The sequence below is a fragment of the Heptranchias perlo genome, chromosome 23, assembly GCF_035084215.1.
Source record: "Heptranchias perlo isolate sHepPer1 chromosome 23, sHepPer1.hap1, whole genome shotgun sequence".
In the NCBI taxonomy this organism is placed as follows: Eukaryota; Metazoa; Chordata; class Chondrichthyes; order Hexanchiformes; family Hexanchidae; genus Heptranchias; species Heptranchias perlo.
Genome location: NC_090347.1, coordinates 35,597,651 through 35,609,786, shown reverse-complemented (window position 1 = coordinate 35,609,786; position 12,136 = coordinate 35,597,651).

Here is a 12,136-nt window from a genome sequence, read left to right as displayed (position 1 = left end):
ATTTTTCTTTAACTTTATACGCAGAGGAAAATATTTCTGTTCATCTTTATGACTCTAGCCAGTACAACTAAACTGTCATTCCAGATTCAAATGTCACTTACGATCACAAAGATAAATTCAGATGAAGAAGGCTTTTCATCCAATCCATTGAAATCTAACATCCATTTCCCCCCCTCATTACAACATCTAAGTATATCTTGAATGACTCCAGAATTTTTGCAACCAGTATTCTACCCATAAGACCATTCCATGTATCAATCGCCTTTTTTGTGAAATTTTTCCCGATGTCAGTCCTGCGTCTGCCTTCCAGTTTCTATTGATATCTCCTTGAGCTGTACTTATGGTTTAACTTGAGGTAGGGTTTGGATTAACTTTTTCTATTCCACTTATCTCATTTTTATTCGTTCATGGGATGTGGGCGTCGCTGGCGAGGCCGGCATTTATTGCCCATCCCTAATTGCCCCTGAGAAGATGGTGGTGAGCCGCCTTCTTGAACCGCTGCAGTCCGTGTGGTGAAGGTTCTCCCACAGTGCTGTTAGGTAGGGAGTTCCAGGATTTTGACCCAGCGACGATGAAGGAACGGTGATATATTTCCAGGTCGGGGTGGTGTGTGACTTGGAGGGGAACGTGCAGGTGGTGTTGTTCCCATGTGCCTGCTGCCCTTGTCCTTCCAGGTGGTAGAGGTCACGGGTTTGGGAAGTGCTGTCAAAGAAGCCTTGGCGAGTTGCTGCAGTGCATCCTGTAGATGGTACACACTGCAGTCACTTATTTCCCTCCTTTTCAAGGCTGCAGAGTCCTAACCATTCCTTCAAACTCAGTCCTCTGAAGCATTTTGGGATGTCCTGAGTACATGAAATGCTCTGTGAAATTCCAAATTCTTTTCTTTGTTCCTTTATTCATTTGCAGTATCAACTTTGATTCATTCATTGGGGAAACTTTGAAAATATGGAGGTGGGGAATAGAATGACTGGTTAGAAATATTTCTCAAAGCATCATATCAAAGATTCAGCATGCTAACTGGAGTGCAACAGATAGAGAAAACAAACAGGGAACGTCCGGCAAAAAGGTTCTAAACTGAACCCACATGAGATGAATCATAATGAAGGTGCAAAAGGGGACATAACATTTTCAAGGAAAGGGCAAACAACGTTTTCACAAAGCTAGATTATGTATGTTATCTACAGTCAGTGAAAATCTGTGAAAATTCAAGGCTTGTCAGAATTGCACCGTGATGATTTATTAAGATTGTTTGATCTTATAGTTGTGAGGAAAGAAGATAGTGTTTCTGGAAACAACCCGATTTCACAATGTTTTAAATCACTCTTAAAGAGCCCTCCACACAGCACAATGAATCCTTTCATGAAAGTTTCTCACAACGAATAATGTTTTCATCAGCTTTATAAAAACATCAGCATTGATAAGGAAAAGATGACGCCTGGCTGTATAACCATTAGTAAATGAAGTCGGGGAAAGGATCAACGTTGCTGAAATCCTTCATCAGAGGAGTTCATCTGTGCTGGTGTTTAAAGGTTGGGTTTGATATTCAGCTCCATTTCATCTTCACAGAAACAGAGGCCTTACTTGAACTGTTATCAAATGCATTGAGGCATTCAGGGAGATCACAGATATACTTATCTTCATTACTCATGAACAAGGGAAGAATTACAAATGACGTATGAACAATTGGCCAAGGGGTTCCACTTAACCTATTGCGTGGCTCAAATTGCATCTGTCAGATCTCCCATTGAACTTGGTACCACTCCACCTACCCACTACCGATACTCTTTTGAAGTTGATATGAGATATGGTTCAGAAATCTGCCCTTGAGCATGAGGCTCAGAAGTAAAGTGGCTGTTCTACATCAAGCCTCTACTAACCATAGCATTTGGGTAGCAGCCATTTGCATTCTTTCTGAACCTGACCTTGACTTCAATGAAATAATGAGTGTGGGTGTTCAGTAGTCTGAAATAAGTCTCACAGGTTATTAAACTGTGATACACATTCAGTGAACTGACATATTAGGGACAGTGTTTCTGTTCATCTGCACAACATGGGCCAAAGTGAAGGGATCCCAATGCAAATAATTTGGGATGCAAAGAGAATGGGACTCAGGGTAGAATTACCCATTGTCCTCAGTTGTTATGGAAAATTATAGGGATAGGTGTCAGGTCTGGTCTGATTACACATCTCTTTCTGCCTCTAACTCTAGCTGCACTCTAGATTTTAACCCTCTAACTTAAACACATTCACTTCAATATAACTCATTCCCAACTCCTTTCCCTTGAAAACAATCCCGAAAGACAACAAGCTGCAACACACACACATCGGCACCCAGGGTTCGTGGAGACAGAGTCAGGAGATGGCGGGGTGGGGGCGGGGTGGTGGGAGGGGGGAGTGGTGGCTGAAGTGAATGACCACTGGGTCAACAAAATAGAGAGAGAGAAAAACAGAAGGTCTGAGAGAAGACTAATGATGGTGAAATAAAAACAAGGGATATGCATAGACACTCGTTTTATTATTGATTATTTTTCTCTAATCAACAATAAAATTAGTTTCTTGGAAACAGAAACAAGAGGAAGTCATTGAAGCTGACTTCAGCACAATGAACTCATTTTCTTTCCGTTTCTACCTTGATCACAGCATTTACTTTGGAAATGGGAAGAACTCTCAAAATAGCCGGTTTTGGTTGGATAAACAAAACTGGCTCCATGGCACAGAATCTTTATCCAATCAAAAGGCAGTGCAGTGATGATTGACGTGATCTTGTCAAAACAAGAAAGGGCTGCTGATGGACGACTAAACCAATCAGCAGCCCACTGAGCAATAGCTGGTCGACTAAACTTGGCCATGACATGCCAAAAGTTAAAGGGGCAAATTAACTCAGGGGAAGGTGATCGTAAAGCCTTTCACCCCCAGATGTATTTTTTTCCTGGTCTGTTTTTATTTTTGTGAATGGGTTCACTGTAGTCTGTATCTTAAGGGCTCCTCTGTACAAAACTGAAAATTCCCCCTTTACTTAATTATCCTGTCACGCTCTGGTAACATCAGACAAGGGGATCCTGCTCAGCCTGTCCATCTGTCAATTTAGTAGGCCGCTTCTAGACTGACCGGGAGCTGTCTTTTTTTTAAAACTCTGTCCAACAACCCACAAAAATTCCTCAAACAAAACCCAATTGACATAGAATGGTTTTGAAACCATTTCAAAAGTCCAAATGGACTCATGAAAATGTAATGAGTAACAGGCAGGTTTATTGGTGCAATATTGTAATGGGCCAGTAATAACACATACTATTCTATAGAAATGAATGGGAAGCATTCCTTTACATTCATCTTCGACAAAACCTCATGCAATTCCACATTCATTTGGAGTTTTTATATGTGAAACAATAACAACTTTTATTTACACAGTGCCTTTAATGTAGAAAAAACTGTCTCATGGCACTTTACAGAGGTATAGTCTGACGAAAATGGATGGTGAGTCAAAGAAATAGATAATAGGAGGGTGACTTGTCCCTGTGGTATTCTGTCTACCACCATGTTAGTCTAAGTGTAAAAGTTTAAAACTGTTTTTTTGCTGTAAATGTTGGTGCCTGACTCATTGGCACTGACATGTTGCCAAAAATGCTATATAAAACAGGCAAATACTCACTGGGGCACAGCGAGCACATTACCTGAACAAAGTAGTCTGTAACCCACAACTGGTGAAAAGGTAATTTGAAAATTCTGATGGCCTATCATACTATACACATTTGAATGATTGAAACAAGCTGACTGACTCTGATGATAAATCAGGGGTTACATTGGACTCTTGGAGCTCACTTGATTGCCGTTGGGAGTCGGGGAGTAATTTCACAGAGTGTATCCTAAAATTGGCCACAAGTTTTATCCTCCTTCAGAAATTAGTATTACCCGTGATAAAGGAGCATGGTATGTGAGGGTACACTGTCTAATGGATTGGGTGAGCATTGATTGCCCTGATGGTCTTTTCTCACCCTTTTTTTGTATGTTTGTAACACACATTCTTATGAAACGTATTAAATATTCACAATCCATTTAATCTCTGAGATCTTTTTTCATTCTCTCCTGCATCCTATGTGCCGGCATAATGATGCTCAACAAAAGATTATTAATTGAAGAACTTAGCAAGTTCAAATTATAACGTTAAGCTGGTAATTAAATTTAATTGGCTACAGGGGGAAGCTACAGAGACTTCTGGGAGATTCTAGCCAATGCACCATGATTTTTTAAATTCTGTCTCGGGATGTGGGCATCGCTGGCAAGGCCAGCATTTATTGCCCATCCCTAATTGCCCTTGAGAAGGTGGTGGTGAGCCGCCTTCTTGAACCGCTGCAGTCCGTGTGATGAAGGTGCTCCCACAGTGCTGTTAGGTAGGGAGTTCCAGGATTTTGACCCAGCGATGATGAAGGACTGACGATATATTTCCAATTGTAAACAATTTTACAACACCAAGTTATAGTCCAACAAATTTATTTTAAAATCCACAAGCTTTCGGAGGCTTCCTCCTTCCTCAGGTGAATGTGGAAATGAAATCCTCGAACCTATCGCATTTATAAATCACAGAACAATGCCTGGTGATTACAGAAGTCTTTTCAACTGCCCGTTGCCAAGGCAACCAAAGTGTTCAGACAGATAGGTGTTACCTACAGGGCCACCGGATATACAAACGGCCAGAACTAAAAAAACAGATGATGTGGAGATGCCAATTAAAAAAAACAGAGCGAGAGAGGCAGAAACATAGAAACATCCGGAAGGAAAAGACAGCAATTGACCCGTTATATTAAAAACAGATAACATTTGTTCGCTGGTGGGGTAACGTGTAGCGTGACATGAACCCAAGATCCCGGTTGAGGCCGTCCTCATGGGTGCGGAACTTGGCTATCAATTTCTGCTCGACGATTTTGCGTTGTCGAGTGTCTCGAAGGCCGCCTTGGAGTACGCTTACCCGAAGGTCGGTGGCTGAATGTCCTTGACTGCTGAAGTGTTCCCTGACTGGGAGGGAACCCTCCTGTCTGGCAATTGTTGCGCGGTGTCCGTTCATCCGTTGTCGCAGTGTCTGCATGGTCTCGCCAATGTACCATGCTGTGGGGCATCCTTTCCTGCAACGTATGAGGTAGACAACGTTGGCCGAGTCACAGGAGTATGAACCATGCACCTGGTGGGTGGTGTCCTCTCGTGTGATGGTGGTATCTGTGTCGATGATCTGGCATGTCTTGCAGAGGTTACCGTGGCAGGGTTGTGTGGTGTCGTGGACGCTGTTCTCCTGAAAGCTGGGTAATTTGCTGCGAACGATGGTCTGTTTGAGGTTGGGTGGCTGTTTAAAGGCGAGTAGTGGAGGTGTGGGGATGGCCATAGCGAGGTGTTCGTCGTCATTGATGACATGTTGAAGGCTGCGGAGAACATGGCGTAGTTTCTCCGCTCCGGGGAAGTACTGGACGACGAAGGGTACTCTGTTGGTTGCGTCCCGTGTTAGTCTTCTGAGGAGGTCTATGCGATTTTTCGCTGTGGCCCGTCGGAACTGTCGATCGATGAGTCAAGCGTCATATCCCGTTCTTGCTAGGGCGTCTTTCAGCGTCTGTAGGTGTCCATCACGTTCCTCCTCGTCTGAGCAGACCTTGTGTATTCGCAGGGCCTGTCCATAGGGGATGGCCTCTTTGACGTGGTTAGGGTGGAAGCTGGAAAAGTGGAGCATCGTGAGGTTGTCCATGGGCTTGCGGTAGAGTGAGGTGCTGAGGTGCCCGTCTTTGATGGAGACGTTCTGTTGATGGAGACCATCTGCTTTTTTAGTTCTGGCCGTTTGTATATCCGGTGGCCCTGTAGGTAACACCTACCTGTCTGAACACTTTGGTTGCCTTGGCAATGGGCAGTTGAAAAGACTTCTGTAATCACCAGGCATTGTTCTGTGATTTATAAATGCGATAGGTTCGAGGATTTCATTTCCACATTCACCTGAGGAAGGAGGAAGCCTCCGAAAGCTTGTGGATTTTAAAATAAAATTGTTGGACTATAACTTGGTGTTGTAAAATTGTTTACAATTGTCAACCCCAGTCCATCACCGGCATCTCCACATCATGATATATTTCCAAGTCAAGATGGTGTGTGACTTGAAGGGGAACATGGAGGTGATGGTATTCCTATGCACCTGTTACCCTTGTCCTTCTAGGTGGTAGAGGTTTGGGAGGTGCTGTCGAAGAAGCCTTGGCAAGTTGCTGCAATGCATCTTGTAGATGGTACACACTGCAGCCACAGTGCACCGATGGTAGAGAGAGTGGATGTTTAAGGTGGTGGATGGGCTGCCGATCAAACGGACTGCTTTGCCCTGCATGGTGTCGAGCATCTTGAGTGTTGCAACTGCACCCATCCAGGCAAGTGGAGAGTATTCCATCACACTGCTAACCTGTACCTTGTATGTGGTGGAGAGCCTTTGGGTAGTCAGGAGGTAAATCACTCGCCGCAGAATACCCAGCCTCTGACCTGCTCTAGTTGTCATAGCAATTATAGGACTGGTCCAATTGAATTTCTGGTCAATAGTAACCCCCATGATGTTGATGGTGGGGGATTCGGCGATGGTGGTTCCATTGAAGGGGAAGTGGTTAGACTCTCTCCTGTTGGAGATGTTCATTGCCTGGCACTTGAGTGGCATGAATGTTACTTGCCAATTATCAGCCCAAGCCTGAATGTCCAAGTCTTGCTGCATGCTGGAATGGATTGCTTCATTACCTGAAGAATTGTGAATGGAGCTGAACACTATGCAATTATCAATGACCTATTCTGACCTCATGATGGAGGGAAGGTCATTGATGAAATAGCGGAAGATAGTTGGGCCTGGGATTCTGCCCTGAGAAACTCCTGCAGCGATGTCCTAGGGATGAGATGATTGGCTTCCAACAACCACAACCACCTTTCTTTGTGCCAGGTATGACTCCAGCCACTGGAGAGTTTCCCCAAACCCCATTGACTTCAGTTTTACCAGGGTTCCTTGATGCCACAGTCGATCGAATGCTGCCTTGATGTCAAGGGCAGTTACACTCACCTCATCTCTGGAATTCAGCTCTTTTGTCCATGTTTGGACCAAGGCTGTTATACGGTCTGGAGCCGAGTGGTCCAGGCGGGACCCCAACTGATCATCAGTGAGCAGGTTATTGGTAAGTGCCACTTGATAGCACTGTTGACGACTCCTTCCATCACTTTGCTGATGATTGAGAGTAGGCTGATAGGATGGTAATTGGCCGGGTTGGATTTATCCTGTTTTTTGTGGACAGGACCTACCTGGGCAGTTTTCCACTTTGGATATAGTTGAGCAAAGGCCCTAATTCTCAATTTTCCAATAGGTGTAAAGACAAATTTTTGTGAACAATGTCCAGCCCTGTAGTGTTTGTGTATAGCCACCATGCTACCAAGTGGCAGGAAGTATGTTCTGTCACTGCAATACTCCACTAGGTAAATTTGCAATCTCAGCTTCAACCGTGTTGGGATTTGCAGAGCAGATGCGAAGCACTCTTCCCAAAGGAGGGAAGAATGATTTATCTCCCCTCAAGGGCTCTCTCCTAGTTCAGTACTGTTCTGCTCTCATTATCCAGTTGATGCTAGGTCAATTAACCTTATCCAAAAGGGGCTGAAAATGTATTTGATTGGGAATAGGCTGGAGACCATAGGAATGAGCATCTATTGGGATAATCAAAAATGAACACCAGAGATGTGAGGTGGATAATCGGCAGTTTTACCCGATTAGGATAGGAGATCAGGAAGTATCTGTGTGGAATTTTCCTTGAGCCGTGCCTCAGTTGGTAGCATTCTTGCCTCTGAGTCAGAAGGTTGTGGGTTCGAGTCCCACTTCGGAGACTTAAGCACGTAATCCAGGCTGACATTTCAGTGCAGTACTGAGGGTGTGCTGCACTGTCGGAGGTGCAGTCTTTCGGATGAGATGTTAAACCGAGCCGCCGTCTGCTCTCTCAGGTGGATGTATAAGAACCCATGGCAGTATTTAGATGAAAAGCAGGTGAGTTCTCCCCGGTGTCCAGGCCAATATTTATTCCTTAACCAACACCTAAAAACAGATTATCTGATCATTATCACATTGCTGTTTGTGGGACCTTGCTGTGCACAAATTGGCTGCTGCATTTCCTATATTACAACAGTGACTACACTTCAAAAGTACTTCGTTGGCTTTAAAGCGCTTTGGGATATCCTAAGGTTGTGAAAAGTGCTATATAAATGCAAGTTCTTTCTATCGATCTATCTGTATCTATCTATTAAATTATGGGTTAGAATCCATGATAAGGTACATTGTAGATGGTCTGTGGGAGGAACAGGCTTAATGAGTGAATAGGATTTTCTCATTCTATACGTGCATATGTTCTTGTATTTTGAAGGTATCAGTTTTCACAATAAACCACATCCTGCATACTTCCACATGGACCAAGAGCACAACTGCCCGCCCTTACCCGAGGGACATGTTTTTTTTTGTCGGAATGGCCCTCTATCCTCCACATATAAAATCAGAAGAAATTCCGGTTCGGGTTATTGCCACTCATCTGTGAGGAGATACATAATATTTGTCCTCGCGCAGTTTCAAAATGAGCTGCAGATGCAAGTGGTTAATTTGGAAATGCACCCCACCTCTTTTCCTCCATCCGTGGAGGGAATGTTTTGTTTAAAAGTCAAAAATAGCAGTGGGAGAGGGTCAGCCACCTGTTTTCCCACTGGGTTCCTGCCAGTCGGCAGATGCTCACAGCATTTGACTGAAATCTTTGTTGGTTTAATGACAGTATCTGTCAGCGCCTGCTCAGAGACGACTCTATTTGCCTACACACATCAGTATATGAGAACCATCTGCGGCTGAGTGCAGGCATGTTGTAAATACTTCTGGCCTCTCTTAAACTGGAATGCCAATGTTGTATAAAATGACAGTTAATGGCCGACAGTCTTTTTTTCCCCCGTTGAATAATTGAGCGTTTGTTTTCTAATTATTTGCGTTTCCTTGTTTGTTTCCTTCCAATTTTTTTTCTTTTTCCTTTCATTCTTTTTTCTCTGCTTCACTGTATGTATCCAGGGGCAGCATTAAGGCCGGGGATCCCGTATAATTCGATGAGGCCTCGAGCCAGTCAAGGAGCCCCGAGAGGATCCAGTGAAAGGACACCCAGGCCTAGAAATTCGTCCGCGCACCACCGGTTTTTCGGGCACTGACTGGCCTACTAAGGTCCCATTATGGCTGGCAGAATGTGCACGTATTTCCAGCCAGAAGTGCGCCGCCCTCCATATTGGTTAAAGTGGATGAGCAGGAGCGAACGTCGGGATTATTTAAAGGGTAGAATATTATATTTAAATTAGGGTTCTGCGCTTCTTGTGGGACCCGTTATCAATATTCGAATGACCCAACACTTCATTCGCCATGTGCTGAACTCACACAGCAGTACGTGTCGCTAATCAGCAGGAAGACCCCTCACCAGCATTATTTAAAGGGACCATGCAGTACTTTTAGATTGGTTGGCGTTTTCTCACTTCAGGCTGCTGGTTAACTTCTGGGAATTTTTTGGTGTGTTTTATCACTCCCACATGGTTACTTTATCCACACAGAGTGAGATTTTGCTGGTGTTGCACTTTTGTTCTTACGTTCTTATGTCTCACAGAGCTGCAGTCAAGGGTGGTCTGGTAGGGCTGACTTCGGGGCTGAGGGAGAGCACCAAGGAAGACTCCAAAGAACAGAAGCAGCTTCCAGAAGAGGGAGGACGAGGAGGACACTGTGCAGGAGGCCATATGCACAGCAGGTATTCAGTAAGAACTTCTCCGACATTAACTTTACTCGAGCAATGTATGAGGTGCCTTCACTTCACCAAGGAGGCTGTCACCGAGCTATTTCATCTGCTACAGCCACAACTCGATCCTCAAACCAGGACATGGACAGCACTGCCTGTGACTGTCAAGGCCACTGTGACACTTAACTTTTATGCCATGGGTTCCTTTCAGGCTGCAACAGGTGACATCAGCGACATCTCCCAGTTCACAGTCACATCAATGTATCAGGGAGGTGACTGGGGCTCTCTACATGAGGAGAAACACTGGCATCACCTTCCCTATGGACAGAGCGAAGTAGGACGAGACACCACTAAGCTTCACTTACATGGCAGGCTTCCCTAAGGTGCAAGGTGCCATAGACTACACGCACATTGCTTTGCATGATCCCTATCACCAACCTGGCATTTTTATCAATCGAAAGGGATTCCGCGCCCTCAGTATGCAACTGGTTTGCGTCTACAGGCAGCGCATCATGCAGGTCTATGCCTACTATCCCCTCCAGACATAGATCATGACTCCTGTCAGGAACCTGCGCGCAGCTGCAGAACTGGCCTACAGCCATAGCCATGCTGCCAAAAGGAACACCATCGAGCAATCATTCGGCGTGATCAAGCAAACCTTCCACTGCCTGGACCATCCCGCAGGAGCTTTGCATGACACCTGAGCGGGTATCCAGATTTGAGCTTCCATGTCAGCAGTCTGAGCTGTCAGCAGAGGCTCCACCATGATAAGTGCCATTGTCTTGTTGATGGAGCTAACCACTCGGCCCATGTTGGACAGAATGGTTCCTGTGCTCTCCATGAAGCCTTGAGACAAGTTCGAGTTGGACTCTTCCATGCTCCATGACATTATGTGCAAGGTGCCTTGTACACCTAGCATTTCTTGTTATATGCTCACCTGAAGCTACAACTCAGGAGTACATGCATGCTAAACAGCGGAAGCAACATGCTATAGACAGAGCTAAGCGATTCCGCAACTAATGGATTAGATCAAAGCTCTGCAGTCCTGCCACATCCAGTCGTGAATGGTGGTGGACAATTAAAACAACTAACAGGAGGAGAAGGCTCTGTAGACATTCCCATCATCAATGACGGCGGAGTCCAGCACGTGAGTGCAAAAGACAAGGTTGAAGCGTTTGCAACCATCTTCAGCCAGAAGTGCTGAGTGGATGATCCATCTCGGCCGCCTCCCGATATCCCCACCATCACAGAAGTCAGTCTTCAGCCAATTCGATTCACTCCACATGATATCAAGAAACAGCTGAGTGCACTGGATACAACAAAGGCTATGGGCCCCAATAACATCCCGGCTGTAGTGCTGAAGACTTGTGCTCCAGAACTAGCCGCGCCTCTAGCCAAACTGTTCCAGTACAGCTACAACACTGGCATCTACCCGACAATGTGGAAAATTTCCCAGGTATGTCCTGTCCGCAAAAAGCAGGACAAATCCAATCCGGCCAATTACCGCCCCATCAGTCTACTCTCAATCATCAGCAAAGTGATGGAAGGTGTCATCAACAGTGCTATCAAGTGACAGTTACTCACCAATAACCTGGTCACCGATGCTCAGTTTGGGTTCCGTCAGGACCACTCAGCTCCAGACCTCATTACAGCCTTGGACCAAACATGGACAAAAGAGCTGAATTCCACAGGTGAGGTGAGAGTGACTGCCCTTGACATCAAGGCAGCATTTGACCGGGTGTGGCACCAAGGAACCCCAGTAAAATTGAAGTCAATGGGAATCAGGGGGAAAACTCTCCAGTGGCTGGAGTCATACCTAGCACAAAGGAAGATGGTAGTGGTTGTTGGAGGCCAATCACCTCAGCCCCAGGACATTGCTGCAGGAGTTCCTCAGGGCAGTGTCCTAGAACCAACCATCTTCAGCTGCTTCATCAATGACTTTCCCTCCATCATAAGGTCAGAAATGGGGATGTTCGCTGATGATTGCACAGTGTTCAGTTCCATTCGCAACCCCTCAGATAATGAAGCAGTCCGAGCCTGCATGCAGCAAGACCTGGACAACATCCAGGCTTTGGCTGATAAGTGGCAAGTAACATTTCGCGCCAGGCAATGACAACAAGAAAGAGTCTAACCACCTCCGCTTGACATTCAACGGCATTACCATCGCCGAATCCCCCACCATCAACATCCTAGTGGTCACCATTGACCAGAAACTTAACTGAACCAGCCACATAAATACTGTGGCTACGAGAGCAGGTCAGAGGCTGGGTATTCTGCGGTGAGTGACTCACCTCCTGACTCCGCAAAGCCTTTCCACCATCTACAAGGCACAAGTCAGGAGTGTGATGGAATACTCTCCACTT